Source organism: Rhinoderma darwinii, chromosome 2 (genome assembly GCF_050947455.1).
Source record: "Rhinoderma darwinii isolate aRhiDar2 chromosome 2, aRhiDar2.hap1, whole genome shotgun sequence".
Lineage (NCBI taxonomy): Eukaryota > Metazoa > Chordata > Amphibia > Anura > Rhinodermatidae > Rhinoderma > Rhinoderma darwinii.
In genome coordinates this window covers 176,438,798-176,444,444 of record NC_134688.1, presented here as the reverse complement: position 1 = coordinate 176,444,444, position 5,647 = coordinate 176,438,798, and positions in this window count along the sequence as shown.

Sequence of the window (5,647 nt, the reverse complement as noted above, 5' to 3'; positions counted from 1 at the left end):
GGATTGAGAGAGTTGCTGATGGCAATGTAAGTAAGCTGCACTATGTTCTACTTGAATTTTTACAATTTTGGCTGGGAGCAATGGAAAAGTCCAAAACATATTGGAGGATAATACAAAACCTATATAGAATTTGTAGATAGGATGAATTGATAGTCATCAGAAAAGCTAAATTCCTTCTAATAAAAGCAAATTTCATCAAAGTATTTCTTATTCTTTATGACTATGGCTATGAGATGTTCATTTGCATAGTGTGGTTAATGTTGGCATGCCACTGAGCTACTCTGGGAGGATAAGGTAATGTCCACCATGCCAGTATATACAGTTTAGCAGTATTAAACATATAGTGCAAGAGAAACTTTTTGTGCTTTTTAATAGGGGTACTTCTGTGGTGGAGAAAGAATAGAATGGGGTATTTTTTCCAAAGCCCAAACAATAATCTGTTATATGATTTCCTTAAAACTGTTCCAAAAGTTTGCGTACCACATATTTCCTTTTGTAATGCTTCAATTTTCCTCATTACAAAGGAAACCATGCCGTTTTTAGGGCGTGCTACAATTTTTTTCAAATACTACAGCTTTCCTGGTTACAATTTCTGGTGGATTTACAACAGCTTTTTTTTCCATTGAATGCTTAAAAAATTGTAGCACGCCCTAAAAACTGCATGGTTTCCAAGGGCATTTCCCACATAATGAGGTACATGTATGTCATAGTGGAAGTGAACAGTATGCTGCGGGCTTACAGGATGAGCCCGATCCATATGCTGCAGGTGGGAGCTGTATATTACAGCTGACACCTCACTCTAATGGCCAAGATTAAGGATAACTCTGATGCCCGCCATTTAACTGCTTAGCTGCTGTGGTCAATAGCAACTGCAGCATCTAAGACATTAGATGGAGGGGCGCCCTGAAGGCCCACAGGTCTGCCGTGTAAGACATCCTATTTAGCCAGGCTTAATAAGAGACCATTAAAAGTACAAGACAGCGCAATACATAAGTATTGTAGTGAAGTGTATCAAATGATTTAATGTTCAAATTCCCTAGTGGGACTAAAAATTAAATATATATATATATATATATATATATATATATATATATATATACAAAGAAAAAATGTAAAAGTTAAAAAAAAAATTTTTTCCATTTTTGTTGTAAAATAATTGAAACGATAAAAAAATAAAACATAATTAGTATCGCTGCATCTGTAAATGTCCAAACTACTATATAATAACATAATTTATCTAACACAGTTAATGTAAAAATAAACTTCTGAATTTCTGTTTTTTTGGCACCTTGTCGCCCACAAAAAATGGAATAAAAAGTTATCAAAAAAGTTATATGTACCCCAAAATGGTAACAATAAAGACTACAGCTTGCCCTTTTTTCAAAAATAAAAAAGTTATGGGTTTCAGTGTATGGCAGCATAAAATGTTTATTTTTAACAAATTGTTTTTATTTTGTAAAACATAAAAGAAACATAAAAATAGCGATATACTTTTTGTATCACCGTAGTCGTACTGACCCGCAGAATAAAGTTAACATGTGAATGTTGTAAACTCAAAACCTAAAAAACAGTGGGGGAATTGCTGTTTTTTCCATTACATCCCACAAATAAATTTAAAAAAGTTTCTTAGCACATTATATGGTTGATTCAATTCTGACAATGAAAAATACATCTTGTCAATCGAAAAACAAGCCCTTCAAAGGCTACAGTATGTCGACAGAAAAATTAAAAAGTTATGTCTCTTGGAGGGCTAGGAGGAAAAAACAAAACAAAAAAACAAAAAATGGCCTGGTCCAAGTTTTAAAAATCTAACTTCATAATGAAGTTACAATTTTTTTGATCTGCTCCAGCAATAATAAATATACACATTCTGTGTTTGGATGTTAGAAATTAATGTTAAGTGATTCATTTAATTTCTTTATGCTGCTTTCTCTCATAGTAATTTATTTTTCAGCTATTTAATTGTCTTACGTAAGGCCCCTTGAGCACGGTGGGCCACTCATGGCATTTGCAGACAGTGCTCTCATATAAAGTATGGGAGCACGGTGTGTAAAAAGCAAATTTACATGTCCTATCATTTGCGGAGCCTTTCTATGGCACGGACCCCTTCCCGTAAATATACGGGAAGGTGTCCGTGAGTAATAGAAGTGAATGGGTCTGTAATTACAGTCTGTAATTACAGACAAATTCTACAGTCATGTGCATGTGCCCTAAGTCTGTCGAATTTCGATGTACTAAGTTGTTCCAGTCATCTCTATACAATAGTTTCCATGATTTATTTGATGTTATGAGTTTATAAGTAATTTTGCTAAGTTCTCATAAGAACAAAAGCATCCTTGTGCTTTTAAATAGGCCATAATAGTTACTTGTAAATTCAACTTTTATGTTAGGATCTTATTTAATTGTATTTTAATTTTTAACACTATTAACTATCATTTAGTGCTATTAGTTAGTTTATATAGACTTCTCAGGGGCATAGCTATAGGGGTGCAGAGGTGCTTGACCTTGGTGCCTGTGGGGGTCCAAAGACCGCTTTGCCACAGGAGTAGACAGCAGTATTATGACTAGCACATGGTAGGTGGAGGCCCTGTTACATATTTCACATTAGGGCCCAAGAGCTTCAAGTTGTGCAGACATCAATGTTTTTTCAGTACAATTTTAACTTTCCTCAACCGCAGCATGTCAATTAATGCTGTGGAATCGCAGCTCTTCTAGTGTGGTTTTTCTCCATTGAATTCAATAGGGTGCTTAAACCCGCAACAAAGTGGTGTGTTTTGCGACATTTGCAGCAGGATCACAGCGACTACGTTGCAAAAATCTCAAGTAAGAAAAAAAAAGAAAAGTTATACTTACTCAGACTTTCCTGCTTCTTTTCCAGTCCGGCCTCCTGGGATGATGTTTCATCCCATGTGACCACTGTAGCCAATCACACGCTGCAGCGGTCACATGGACTGCAACGTCATCCCAGGAGGCTGGACTGCGCTCAGAGAAGAGGGAGGAGGTAAGTATGAACATTTATTTTTTCGGCGCTGCTTTACACAGCGGAAATACCGATGGAAAAATTCACCGCAATGTGCTGTGATTTTTCGGACGGCAATCCCTGTGGTGTTCAGGGAGGATACGCTGTGCAGCTTGACACAGCGAATGCGCCCTGAACACGCTTTGTGTGTTCGTACCCTGAGGGTATAGTCAGATGTGGCAGATTTTGTTGCAGATTGTTTTGCAACTTAAAATCAGTTCCATTTATCAGACTGGGGTTGTTTCTGCACGTGGATTTCTGCAAATTCCATTCAGTTGAAGAAAAATTTCTGCAACATATTTGCCACGTGTGAATGCACCCTTAGGCCAAGTTCACACGTGGCAGAATTTTTCCGCTGTAAATGTTGGTGCAGATTCGGGGCAATTACGCAACGAATTTGCACCAACATTTTCATATTTGACATGTAATTCAGACGTTGCAGATATCACAGCAAACTTGCTGCAGATTTCAGTTTTTGCATTGGAAAGGCTGAAATCTGCAGTGAAATTCCGCTTCTTCTCCGCAACATAATGGGCATGCTGTGGAGGGAAAATTCTACACTGCAGTCTAATTTCCGCACAGTTATTTTCTGCAACGTCTGAATTAAATTTCCTAAAAATGAAATTCAACAGCAATTCCGCTACGTTTGAACGTGGCCTTAGGGTTTGTTCACATGTAGTGTAAACACTGCAGAATTTCTGACCAGATTTTCTGTGCAGAAATTCCACAGTGTATTACAGTAGCAGCAAAGTGGATGAGATTTTAACAAACGTCATCCACACGCTGCATAAAAATCTGCATAAAAGAAGTGTGTAAATTGGACGGCAGTGCTATCTGCAGCATGTCAATTTCTCTTGCAAAAACGCTGCAGAATTTCTGCATAAGAAATCTGGTAGGAAATTTCACAGTGTTGACGCTAAGGCCTCATGCACACGACCGTGTTCGGTCCGTGACATACAGACCAAATGTCGGCCGCATTTCCCAGACCGAACACAGTTCAGGGAGCCGGGCTCCTAGAATCATAGTTATGTATGACGCTGTGAGTCACTGCCTCCCCGCGGGAATACTGTCCCGTACGAAAACATGTTTCAGTACGGGACAATATTCCCGCGGGGAGGCAGGGACACCTAGCGTCATACCTAACTATGATGCTAGAAACCCGGCTCCCTGAACTGTGTTCGGACCGATTCGGTCATGTGCATGAGGCCTAAGTGTAAATATACCCTAAAACTTCCTGCAGCCCAGTTCATTAACACATAAATGCCCAGGGTTAACTATTTACTTGTTAATTAGACTTTTTTGATGCACATCTGTTACTGTTCTATGCTGCACGGTAGACTGGGTTCACACCTGTGTCAGGTAATTCCGCTGTTCTGCTCTGTCAAAGGAGCAGAACAAAGAAATACTGGAAGCAACGGTACCGTTGCACCACGGACACCACCGGTGGCAGGCGGAACCCATTGACTTTAATAGATTTTGTCGGCTTTCCATTGAAGTTTCCGTGGGTTTACCAGAAACAATAGCGCAGCCGGTAGTCTAAGCCGGATCCGCGACACAAGCCCCTAACGGAGCCTCCGACATAGATGTGAACAGAGCCGTACATAAATGTTCACAATACATAATACGGATACAGATAAATCCAATAGCACCAGCAGCTTCCTTCCTTTTTTGACAGTTTCCAGATAGCAACAGATGTTACTTCTACACTGCAGACTACATTTGCTGACTTTATATCCAGCATTAGAAAAAAAAGCATTTTAAATTAAATCATGCAGCATTTGCAGTTTACTTTAGGATGGATATAAAGGTTGTTTGGCCATTTCTTTGGGCAAGTGTACATTTTATACTCATGTTAATAACTTATAGGGCATTACAATGTTAGACTCCAAATTAGTTTTTCCCTTTCTAAAAATTATACTATATAACTCCACTGTGCATAAATCCTAACAATGTTTACATTCGATTGGGATGTACGTTCGAGATATACAATGGGAGCACTTCCTGGCGTATACACATAGGTACCCATACATTATAGTAGCTAAACTAATGCCAAAAGAAAGCCCTTTTGGCATTTGTCAATATCATTTTATTTTACTATTTTAAAAAGTGTAAAGAGACAAGTAATTCCTGGTGGAGGAGCAGAATGTATTATTAGTCTGGAAGTAGTCAATCAAATGACACATGCTATCATAAACATGAAGGGAACAATTATAAAAATTTAATAATAATATTCTAATAATTATATTTGTCAGAATTGTTGGCTTAAAGTAAAAAGTCCTTATAAAATACACACTATGTCTTTTCAAGTATAAATATTCTATGTTTTGCCCTTTAAACTTTGATGAATCAGAAAAAAATGCTGCAAATAAAGAAAAAACAAGTAATGTAATGAAAAATGTTGCTTTCATATACAGTGTGTATGAAAAAGTCTGCTGTGTCTGCAACATGAATACTTTATTGAGTGTATAATACACACACACACACACACACACACACATATATATATGTATCTATATGTATTTTTATATATATATATATATATATATATACATATATATATATATATATATATATATATATATATATATATATATATATATATATACACAGTAGATATATGAGTTTTAT